The 12,874-nt window shown below is 42.8% G+C and overlaps 1 protein-coding gene across 1 annotated transcript in view; it reads right to left on the bottom strand.

The window, feature by feature from the left end:
• The window catches only part of LOC307133598 (craniofacial development protein 2-like), a 1,416,430-nt gene that overhangs the window by 1,337,933 nt on the left and 65,623 nt on the right, over positions 1-12,874 (bottom strand). The gene's annotated exons all lie outside the window — the stretch shown is intronic.

Below are 12,874 nucleotides of genomic sequence, written 5' to 3'. Positions count from 1 at the left end.
AACTCTTTGCACTCCGCCACTACGAGGAAGACCATCTCGGCCTTGGCCCCCCTGAGAGAAGGATCCCTTTGGCATCCCCAGCCACGGAGAGAGAAACCGGCAAACTTCTGGAGCGACTTTCCTAAACTTCACAGAAATTCTCCCGGACACGCAACTCCTTAGCAAACATCCCCGACGATTCGAACTCAGGCACGTACACGAGAAAGCCTAATGCAAGTATTCTATTTCACCTTTAAACTGCTTGTAAAAGGTTGTCTGAATTATTCCTGATTCACGAAATCATAAATTTCTTGAGGGCTCTGGTGAAGGTGCTTTGAAACTGTCTCTCTCTCTCTCTCTCTCTCTCTCTCTCTCTCTCTCTCTCTCTCTCTCTCTCTCTCTCTCTCTCTCTCTCTCTCTCTCTCTCTCTCTCTCTCTCTCTCTCTCTCTCTCTCTCTCTCTCTCTCTCTCTCTCTCTCTCTCTCTCTCTCTCTCTCTCTCTCTCTCTCTCTCTCTCTCTCTCTCTCTCCCTCGTTGATTCTCTCTTTCCATCATTCTTTTCCCTTTGATTTTATTCGTTAAGTTTGATTTTTCCTTGTTTGTACCATATTGTTTGTTTTCTCCTACATATATATGCATATTTACCCCCGTGTGACTCGTAGCTTTGTATTCTGTAGTTGTTTTATTAAAACCCAATAATTGCATTAAATAGAATCCGTATTGTTTTGCTCACAAATATCGAAGTCAATGAGACGTAAGATTTTAGCTACCCATTTAAGCTTGATTTTCCTGTATTACACTCGTTTTGAAATTATTTTTTGTTGTTGTTATTCTAACAACTTTTATCCACATACATGTAAGTGTGTACATTTTCAGTATTTTTTTTGGGGGGGGGTGTATTCTGTAACTGTATAATTTTATATTCTGGATTGTTAATGGAGGTTTTACAACAAAATCAATAAATACAGATTGAAAAAAAGCAATGAGACCAGGGGGGATTCCAGAAAGCAGGTTATGTGACATACCTGGGTATGTTTAAGAGTAAGTTAGCGGATAACCTCAGCTTTCGGTTCCAAAAACGGAGCAGGTTATGTTCTAGGGTTAGTTTGCTTAAGAGGTATTCAGATGTGTTTTATATAATTAATATAGTTATTAATATAACCAAATTTGTCCATCCATCCATCCATCTTCTTCCGCTTTATCCAGGGCCGGGTCGCGGGGGCAGCAGTCTAAGCAGAGATGCCCAGACTTCCCTCTCCCTAGACACTTCCTCTAGCTCTTCCAGGGGTACACCGAGGCGTTCCCAGGCCAGCCGGAAGACATAGTCCCTCCAGCGTGTCCTTGGTCTTCCCCAGGGCCTCCCCTCGGTTGGACATGCCCGAAACACCTTCCCGGGAAGGCGTTCAGGAGGCATCCGGAACAGATGCCCGAGCCACCTCAGCTGACCCCTCTCGATGTGGAGGAGCAGCGGCTCTACTCCGAGTTCCTCCCGAGTGACTGAGCTTCTCACCCTATCCCTAAGGGAGCGCCCAGCCACCCTGCGGAGAAAGCTCATTTCGGCCGCCTGTATCCGGGATCTTGTCCTTTCGGTCATGACCCAAAGCTCATGACCATAGGTGAGAGTAGGAACGTAGATTGACCGGTAAATCGAGAGCTTCGCCTTACGGCTTAGCTCTTTCTTCACCCCAACAGACCGGTACATCGACCGCATTACTGCAGAAGCTGCACCGATCCGTCTGTCAATCTCCCGTTCCATCCTCCCCTCACTCGTGAACAAGACCCCTAGATACTTGAACTCCTCCACTTGAGGCAGGAACTCTCCACCAACCTGAAGTGGGCAAACCACCCTTTTCCGACTGAGGACCATGGCCTCAGATTTGGAGGTGCTGATCCTCATCCCAGCCGCTTCACACTCGGCTGCAAACCGTCCCAGTGCATGCTGAAGGTCCTGGTTAGAAGGGGCCAACACGACAACGTCATCCGCAAAGAGCAGAGACGAAACCGCGTTGTCCCCAAACCAGACACCCTCCGGCCCCTGGCTGCGCCTAGAAATTCTCTCCATAAAAATTATGAACAGAACCGGCGACAAAGGGCAGCCCTGCCGGAGTCCAACATGCACCGGGAACAAGTCTGACTTACTGCCAGCAATGCGGACCAAACTCCTGCTTCGGTTGTACAGGGACCGGACAGCCCTTAGCAAAGGACCCCGGACCCCATACTCCCCCAGCACCCTCCACAGGATGCCGCGAGGGACACAGTCAAATGCCTTCTCCAAATCCACAAAACACATGTGGACTGGTTGGGCAAACTCCCATTACCCTCCAGCACCCTGTAGAGGGTATAGAGCTGGTCCAGTGTACCACGGCCCGGATGAAAACCAGACTGTTCCTCCTGAATCCGAGGTTCTACTATCGGCCGTATTCTCCTCTCCAGTACCCTGGCATAGACTTTCCCGGGGAGGCTGAGAAGTGTGATCCCCCTGTAATAATTTCACTTTTGGGCCCAAACAAGGGACGCCAATTATGTAGTGATTTTAAGTGAGGTATTTAAGACACTTAATGAGGACGTTAAGTGAGGTATTTATTGGTACTCACATCACCGATGACGTTGTGATTTCTGGATCACATGTCACTTAAGGTGTGGTTATGAGTACATCAGATGACCACCTTCCCCCTCTCTTAGTTTGGGACACTAGTCAAGGTCTTTTACCTTGGCCCTATGAGAACACTCCACACAGGAGGCTGTTCAATCATTTTAGATTGAATGTTAAGTGGGGAGAGTTGGTCAGCTGATTTATCTGAAAGATTGGCGAGATTTCTAACTTGTAGAGCCTTTTCTGTATTATCAGCACAAGTAAGACACAATTGTAATAAAATGGATTTTAACAAAAGATAAACAAGAATAACTAACACAACTACTAAATGAATACAATGAATGATAAAGGAATAAAGTGCATAAGATACATAAAATACATGTGATTAAGGTGAGTGTGGCTATGGAAGAATTGCGTTATCTTATGGAAAGATAAACTGTTGTTTCTCTGAAACTAAGGTGAAGAACCTTATTATGCATCAAACAAATAACGAAAGATTATTTGTTATTAACTAGCATCAGTTAAATTAACTCTAATGTAAATTAGAAAATCATATACTGATAATATACAACAATGCCAAGGTCTCTGGAAAGAGGTTTGGTTAAGTGATATTTACGTTCCACTTGGTTGAGTAAGCAGTCCGATGGAGGTGACTTCTTCCACTGGTTGTGCTGGGTGACAATGCAGTGGGAAAGGAGCTGGAATCCGTTTCAACAGTCTTGAACACAAAGATCTGTGGGATGCTGATCTCCTTGGAGCACCAAAGGGTCCTAAAATCTGGAACACGCAGATGAGGCCCTGAAGTAGGTGCAGAAGGTCCTTAATCTGAAACACGCAGATGAAAGAACCTCGAAGTGAAGGTTTGCTCTCCTGAGCTTAACCTCGTTGCAAATGTCTCTGTGTGTCTTCTGACTCTGTGGGTCAGACACTCAGGACTTGGTCAATCCGCTTTGCTCTCTCTGGCATGGAGACTCGGGACGTGCTGTAGTCTCGCTGGACTAAAACTCTGAACGTAGTGGTTGTTAATGTCTCTTTCCTCACAGGCTGGAGGCTCAGAACGTGGTCGTATCTGTTGCTGCCTCACAAGCTGGAGACTCAGATCCTTGGATCTTTTGTTGTCTCTCTGGATTAACCAGAGGCTCAGAACTTGGTGAACTGTTACAGTCTCATCCTTGCTGGGGAGACTCAGAAACTGTTGCTCTGTCACAATCTCTCTCAAGGAGAAATTCAGAACCTGTTGCTCTGTCACAATCTCTCTCAAGGAGAAATTCAGAACCTGTTGCTCTGTCACAATCTCTCTCAAGGAGAAATTCAGAACAAGGTGTGTCTGTTGAAAGGGTACCTTTATCCTTTTCCGAATAGGAGGACATTGCAATTTGGTGCTTCTCCATTCCAGTGTTGCGATTGGCTGCTGGCATCAGAGGGGGTCCACAGTGAGACTCACCCTCCTTTCTCCTGTGGAACTCATTTGCATACTGTACACAGTTAGAAGTCTTTAAAGTGTCTTTAAAGTTTACCAATGCATTTCTCACTTTCCAAACCACTATCAGAATACCCTTGGCAATATTCTAAACAAATAGAAACCAAATATGATGGGAAAAGATTGAACTGTTCATTCATTTGTTCATTAACAGCTGATTCTGTGTAAGATGTTGCATTACAAATAGCTGTCACTGAGAATACTTATTTCTCTGAATAAGTATGAAATGGATGTGTGTAGTTTACATCAGTCTTAAGGTTTCCAAACATAGTTATGAATGGATTTAGATGAATCATTGTGGTCTTTGTTTCACCCAGTACTGCTAAGGTCCTGTGGAATTTTTATGCCAGTCATAGACCAGGACACTAGAGATGTGGGTGAAGGGCAGGTACTGCATTTGGGCCAATGAGATGTCTTGTCCTTCCTGGGCTTGGTACAAGAGCTGGTCTTTTTGGCCTCTAAGAGGTGTCTAGATGTTGTCATAGCATCTTATCTGATGGCGTTGGACAGTTTGTTTTTCTCTCAGTCTACCAAGATCCAATCAAAATGTAGCAAACCTTTGTCCACTGTTATGGACAGAGAGTGGCCCGGCCATAAACTGGGCCCTGGAATGTGCTGTCCACTACACCCCTGTAGTTGGAACACACCCTCCGGTCCCCCTTCTTAAAAAGAGGGACCACCACCCCGGTCTGCCATCCCAGAGGCACTGTCCCGACCGCCACGCGATGTTGCAGAGGCGTGTCAGCCAAGACAGCCCCACAACATCCAGAGACTTGAGGTACTCAGGGCGGATCTCATCCACCCCCGGTGCCTTGCCACCGAGGAGTTTCTTGACCACCTCGGTGACTTCAGCTTGGGTGATGGACGAGTCCTCCTCTGAGCCCCCAGCCTCTGCTTCCTCAATGGAAAACGTGATGGCGGGATTGAGGAGATCCTCGAAGTATTCCTTCCACCGTCCAACGACATCCCCAGTTGAGGTAAACAGCCGCCCATCACCACTGTAAACAGCGTTGGTGGGGCACTGCTTCCCCCTCCTGAGGCGCCGGACGGTTTGCCAGAATCTCTTCGAGGCCAGCCGATAGTCCTTTTCCATGGCCTCACCGAACTCCTCCCAGGCCCGAGTTTTTGCCTCCACAACCACCCGGGCTGCAGTCCGCTTAGCCTGCCGGTACGTGTCAGCTGCCTCAGGAGTCCCACAAGCCAAACAGGCCCGATAGGACTCCTTCTTCAGCTTGACGGCATCCCTTACTTCCGGTGTCCACCACCGGGTTCGGGGATTGCCGCCTCGACATGCACCGGAGACCTTACGGCCACAGCTCCGAGCGGCCGCTTTGACAATGGAGGTGGAGAACATGGTCCATTCGGACTCAATATCTCCAGCCTCCCTCGGGATCCGGTCAAAGTTCTGCCGGAGGTAGGAGTTGAAGATCTCTCTGACAGGAGACTCGGCCAAACGTTCCCAGCAGACCCTTACAGTACGCTTGGGTCTACCGAGTCTGTCCAGCTTCCTCCCCCGCCATCGGATCCAACTCACCACCAGGTGGTGATTAGTTGACAGCTCCGCCCCTCTCTTCACCCGAGTGTCCAAGACATACGGCCGCAGGTCAGATGAAACGACCACAAAGTCGATCATTGACCTACGACCTAGAGTGTCCTGGTGCCATGTGCACTGATGGACACTCTTATGCCTGAACATGGTGTTCGTTATGGACAAACCGTAACTAGCACAGAAGTCCATTCCTCCCAATCACGCCCCTCCAGGTGACACTGTCATTGCCCACGTGGGCGTTGAAGTCCCCCAGTAGAACGACGGAGTCCCCAGTCGGAGCACTTTCCAGCACCCCTCCCAGGGACACCAAGAAGGCCGGGTACTCTGCACTGCCGTTCGGCCCGTAGGCACAAACAACAGTGAGAGACCTATCCCTGAGCCGAAGCCGCAGGGAAACGACCCTCTCGTTTACCGGGGTGAACTCCAACACATGGCGGCAGAGCTGGGGGGCTATAAGCAAACCCACACCAGCCCGCCGCCTCTCACCATGGGCAACTCCAGAGTGGTGAAGAGTCCATCCTCTCTCGAGGAGTGTGGTTCCAGAGCCCAAGCTGTGCGTAGAGGTGATTCCGACTATCTCTAGTCGGAACCTCTCAACCTCACTCACAATCTCAGGCTCCTTCCCCGCCAGTGAGGTGACATTCCATGTCCCAAGAGCCAGTTTCTGTGTCCAGGGATTGGGTTGTCTAGGCTCCTGCCTTCGACTGCTGCCCGATCTTCTCTGCAGCGGCCCCTTACGGTCCCTCCTGTGAGTGGTGGGCCCACGGGAAGGTGTCCCCACGTCGCTCCTTTGGGCTGAGCCCGGCCGGACCCCGTGGGGGAAGGCCCGGCCACCAGGCGCTCGCATACGAGCCCCAACCCCAGGCCTGGCTCCAGGGTGGGGCCCCGGCTGCGCCGTACCAGGCGACGTCACGGTCCTCCTTTTTTTTGTCATCATAAGGGTTTTTTGACCAAATTTGTTTCAGTTATATAATATACAATAGTATATATTAATTCTTATTATTAAAAATAAGTTTAAATGTTTATTCAATTAAAATATATTTATTATTTATTTTATTGTCATCTCACGCATGGATCTGCATTCAATTAATTAGCATCAAACAAACAATACATATTTTTTTAAGATTACTTATTAAACGAAAAGATGATTGCACAACCCCCAAATAGGTGACGATGTGCACTAAGTAGGCAATGTAAATCGCCATTAAACAAGAGAAGAAGAGGAAGTAGAATGGCACACTTTTTCTCAGCGTCTGTTTCCATGGTGAATCATCGATTCGTTGCTCTGTTGAGAATGTCTTGTGTGTTCACGGTTAACATACTCTGAGTTGGCTGAACTTACTCCCGGACTCGTTTTTGGAAGCAGCATACCTTGAGTAAGCAAGGTTCGGGTTAATCAACCGAGAGTTCAAGGTATATGTGACGGTAAGTTAACTTTGCTTTCTGGAATACCCCCCAGGCTGATTCTGATGAAAATGTTTTGCAAGCAACACATACATTTTCAAAATTTCATTGTAGCAGGGTCATGCTATTCATAAAAACTGCAGTGAATCCTTGTGTAGGATTTGCATTTTGGTTCGATGGGTGACTGGCTCAATAAAGCCTGGAAACGGAACTCATTCATCCCACAGACACTAAGAAACACATTCTAGATGATTGGAATAACCACCTCACTTTGCAACTGGATACTTGCCTTCCTGAGCAAGAGGTGTCAATACCACTCACAACTCTGGTAAACCACAGGCCCTACTCACTCACAATTGCATTGCAGAGCACTAGACTTACAATCTAAATGAGAAGGTATTGACAAGCTTGGCTTTTCACCTGTTTAAGTGAGCATTTTGCATTAAGAAATTGAAAGTTTATTTTAAGCAGTGAAGAATTGCCAAAAATAGAAACTGTAAAGTCCTTACTGTAGTCCTAAGTGTATAGACATTTCAAATGCTGCCCCTTTAAAGATAAGATAAGATAAGATGAGATAAGATTTTTCTTATCTTTATTTTATATTTGTTTGAACTCTTATCAGCTAAACCCCTACTTAAACCAAGAAAAAAACCCAGTTAGCTTCCCTGACTTTTAAGTAGACATTTAAGTGGTGCTACTGATGCTCGCGAGCCATAGGTGATGCCAGGCCATAGCATGCTGAGTATGCAAACTGAGTTGCCATCTGTAATATGAGAAACAAAAGAATAATTAGAGCCTGAGCTGGTGGCAGCTGGTGAATGGCACCGTAGGCCAGGTGTAAAGAGATTCAAAGGTTAGAGTGTAATATCAAGGCATCACACCTACAAAAACTCAGTGATGTGACATACAGTTCTTTCAGGAAGTTCTCTGCTTTAAGTGGAAGTATATTATAGTACTGGTTTGCATAATATTTTATGTAATATGCAGTTGCAATCAGCCCCCCCCCCCCCCCCTCCCCCTTCTAAAGATACAGAGTTTAATTTTTTTGGTTTTTTTTATCTATAACAGTTTAGTGGCATATCAAAAGTGCTAATGTCAATATATAATGTAATGTTTTGAGTTACGGGATTTTTTATTTTTTTGTAATACAGCTTTATATACAGCTACACTAAGGCTAAGAAGGAAAGTAAAACTGACTAGATATAGAACCCAAAAAAACATTAATACATTTAAGGAGGATTCATTGAAACAAGATTGGAGTAAAGTGTATGTAGAAAATGTGAATGAAGATTACGACTAATTTTTGGCTATTGTAGTGTCCCTCTATGAAAAACACTGTCCTCTGGTAAAGAAAGAGGTAAAAAAGAAATCTGAGGAAAAACCATGGATAACTAATGGAATACTAAAGGCATGTATTAAGAAGAATGTGCTTTATAAAGAGTTTTTAAAGAAGAGGACAGAAGAAGCAGAAAATAAATATAAGACATAAAAATAAACTGATTAGAATCAAGAAAAATAATAAAAATAATTACTACAGTAAATTATTGGAGGATAATAGAAGTAATATAAGAAACACATGGAGAGTGTTAAATGAAATTATCAAGAATAAAAAAGGACACATAGGAGATCTTGAATATTCTTTAATTAAAAACAATACAGAGGTCAAGGATATAACCGTAGTGGCAAATTAATTTAATTATTTTTTTATTGGAGTTGGTCCAGGTTTGGCTGAGGGGCTTGTAAAGCTGGCAGCATAAATTATGTGTTAAGTAAGAATGTACATATTGGTGAATCTATTTTTGTGAAGGGAACTGATGAAAAAGAAATTATAGAGATTGATAAAACATTTAAGAGTAAAAGGTCAACAGATTGGAATGGTATTGACATGTGTATAGTTAAAAGTATTATTGGAAGTATTGTTAAACCTTTAAAGCATGTATGTAATCAATCTCTGAAATCTGGATTTTTCCCAGATACAATGAAAATGGCAAAGGTTATACCCATATATAAGGCTGGTGAAAAAAATATACTCTCAAATTACAGACCAGTTTCAGTGCCCTCACAGTTCTCAAAAATACTAGACATTTTTTTTTTGTAAGACTTAATAGTTTTATTACTAAACACAATATAATGTGTGATCAGCAATATGGTTTCAGGGCTAATAGGACAACTTCACATGCACTTATTCAACTTGTAGAGGAAATAACAACAGCAATAGAACAAAAAAAAACAAAAAAAAAATGCAATGGGGATATTCTTGGATCTTACAAAGGCAATTGACACAGTAGACCATAAATTATTATCCATGAAATTACATAAATATGGAATCAGGGGGACGGCACTTTCTTGGTTAAAAAACTATTTACAAAATCGATATCAATACGTAGAACTGCAAAACTGTAAATCAACGTCCAAGATAATTACCTGTGGGGTCCCCCAGGGGTCAGTGCTGGGACCATTGTTGTTTAATTTATATATAAATAATGTATGGGAGGTGTCAAATGAGCTGAAAACTATTTTATTTGCTGATGACACTAGTTTAATTTGCTCTGGGGAAAATTTGGATCAACATCATGAATTCTTTGAAGTATCAAGCCATTTTGGCAAAGATGGTGATGCCTTCAGTGCAGAGACTGAAGCTTGATCATCAATGGACTTTCCTGAAGGACAGCCATCCCAAAGCATACATCCAAATCTACTCCAGCTTGGTTCAGGGATGAGTCGTAGAATGTTCTTGAGTGGCCTGTACAGTCTTCAGATTTAGATCTCATTGAAACTATTTGGTGGAATTTGAAGAAAGTAGTGGTAAGATGAAAACCAAAGATTATCAGTGATGGTTTGGGCCAAAATTGCAGTAGGTGACAGAAGCTTTTAAGCACTTACAGGAAGCATTGATCGGAGGTCATAAAGAATACAAGATTCTGCACAAAATGTTACTTTTGGGGGTTGAATAATTTTGAACACGTTTTCATTTCTCATCAACTTTACATTCTCAGAATCACTCAAATGTGTATTAATAAACTTTCTATAATAGTTTACCAATGCCCTTGTTGAATTATTTTCATAAGATGTTGTTCTTGGCAGAAAAATGTCTTGCAGGTCAAGTGGGTTGAATAATTTCAATTGCAACTGTATATAGTGGGTCATTAAGGGATTGAGTGCTTCATTGCCTTGTGAAGTCTTCTCTGTCTGTTAAACAAGCGGTTAAAGAACTGAAGAATGTGTAAGTCATTGAGGGCTATACCATATTAAAGTAGGCTATTATTATAAGGAATCCTAAAATAGACACAAACTGGAAGCTGCCTCTTTATAGATGAGATAAGAAAGATAAGATTTTTTTCATCCCCTTGGAGAAAATAAAGTCTTACCGCAAAACATAAAGGGACCCCCTAAATAATTGTGTAGTAAGAAATATTTTGATCCAAGGGCTCAAAATGAGACAAGGATAAATTCTCCAAAATATATTTATGCATGTTGATTATTTTACAACACAGGTTTATCATCTGGAGAGGAACCAGTTTTCTCGTTGACCAGTAGAGGGTATCATGGGAGAAGGAGGCTGAACATGGAATCAAATATCTTGGTAATGACTGCCTCTCAGTGCTCACTGTGACCATTTGTATGTGAAAAAACAACAATAGTAATGCTAAACCATTTAAAGAATTGTATTATTATCGTATTATTATTATTATTATTATTATTACAACCCTGGTCTTACCTCGCATGGAAAATAAATATAGGAAAATTAAAGGGATAGTTCACCCAAAAACGAAAATTAGCCCATAATTTACTCACCCCCAAGTCATCCTAGGTGTATATGACATTCTTCTTTCAGACGAATAAAATCGGAGTTATATTACAAAAGTCCAGGCTAATCCATGCAAGCATTAGAATTGGATTTATAGTTGCTCTGTTTTTGAAGTCCATAAAAAGTGCATCTGCCCATCAAATAAATGCTCCATGCGGCTCTGGGGTGTTAATAAAGGCCTTCTGAAGCGAATCGACATGTTTGTGTAAGAAAAATATCCATATTTAAAACTTTCTGCACTCTTCTCTCACGCACATTGACAGTAATAATAAGAACTATGCAAGGCTGCTATTTATCGACTATAGCTCAGCTTTCAATACTATAGTCCCCATAAAGCTATAGCGTCTAAACTCATGGACCTTGGCCTGAATTCTTCGCTTTGCATCTGGATTCTTGATTTCCTTACCGGCAGACCTCAAGTGGTGAAAGTAGGCCAGTACTCATCCAACTCTATCACCCTGAACGTAGGAGCCCCACAGGGCTGTGTCCTGAGTCCCCTGCTCTACTCTCTCTACACACATGACTGCGTGTCATCCCACAGCTCCACATCTATTATCAAATTTGCTGATGATACTGTGGTTCTGGGCCTCATTTACAACAACAATGAGACCGCATACCTGGAGGAGGTAGAGAAATTAAAATCATGGTGCCAGGACAACTGTCTCTCTCTGAATGTGAGCAAAACTAAAGAACTGATTGTGGAAGAGACAGCAGCAGCCCTACACTCCTCTTATGATCAGCGGGACCCCTGTGGAGAGGGTGAGAAGCCTCAAGTACCTTGGTGTAAACATCTCTGAGGACCTGACTTGGACTATTCAGACACAGAGAAATAAAGCCAGGCAAAGACTTTACCATCTGCGACAGCTGAGGAAATTCAGGGTCTCACCAGCAATCCTGAAAACTTTCTATTCAGGGGCCATAGAAAGTGTACTGACTCAGTGTATCTCAGTGTGGTATGGGAACAGCTCTAATCAAGACTGCAAAGCCCTTCAGAGAATTGTGCGCTTAGCTGAGCGCATCTCAGGGTCTGCTCTCCCCTCTCTACAGGACATCTACCTCAAACGCTGCAAAAGCAGAGCTGTTAAAATTATCAAAGACTCCATCCACCCCAGTAACCTTCTTTTTACTTTGCTGCCATCTGGTAAGCGCTTCCGTAGTCTGATGGCAAAAACTGAGAGACTCAGGAGGAGTTTCTTCCCCCAGGCAATTGGAATCTTAAATACAAAACCAGCCTCTTAACATCTTGATGTCGCTACTAATATCCACTTATCAGTAAGATCTTCATCATTCACTACCTCGATGTGACATACTGTCAGTGTCGACCCGTTTGCACTTTTGCACTTTTACCTCTTATACATTCCTGTGTATCTTAATATTTAAGACTACAGTATAATGCACATATGCACATTGCCTCTTGTACATCATTAACCTTAAATCATTTTCTCATAGCTTTATTTATGAATATTTTTTAACTGTGTATATTGTACTTCTATGTATATTTTCATCTGTGTTGTATTTTTTTCTTTTTGTTTTTTTCTTTTTTCTTTAATATTGCCCTGTCCATGGAGCGGACCTGACTTTCATTTCACTGCTGATTATATATGCTCTATATAATTGTGTATGTGACAAATAAATCTCTTGAATCTTGAGTTTCACTTTCAACATTCAACACTTTTCCACAGAATGCGGTCCGCCAAAAGTTTACTTAATAAAGTTTTAAATATGGATGACTTGAATATTGAATATGACTAAATATTAGGATGACTTGAGGGTGAGTAAATTATGGGCTAATTTTCATTTTTGGGTGAACTATCCCTTTAATTTTCCTATATTTATTTTCCATGCGAGGTAAGACCAGGGTTGTCAGTTTTTACTTTAGTGTATATTTCACAGGGTGGGCTTATTTTCTGTATGTCAGTTTCTTGCTTGTATACCTTAAAGTTACAATAGCTATTATGTACTATTAGATCTACTAATATAATTTATTATACTATTAATTTATCACACTGTTGCGTAGCCTACATAAAATTGCCATTAAACAGCCTATTAATAGGCATAGCA

Source organism: Gobio gobio (assembly GCF_949357685.1).
Source record: "Gobio gobio genome assembly, chromosome: 11".
Taxonomy (NCBI): domain Eukaryota; kingdom Metazoa; phylum Chordata; class Actinopteri; order Cypriniformes; family Gobionidae; genus Gobio; species Gobio gobio.
Note: the sequence above shows the minus strand (reverse complement) of the source record. Positions and strands in the feature narration are given on the sequence as shown.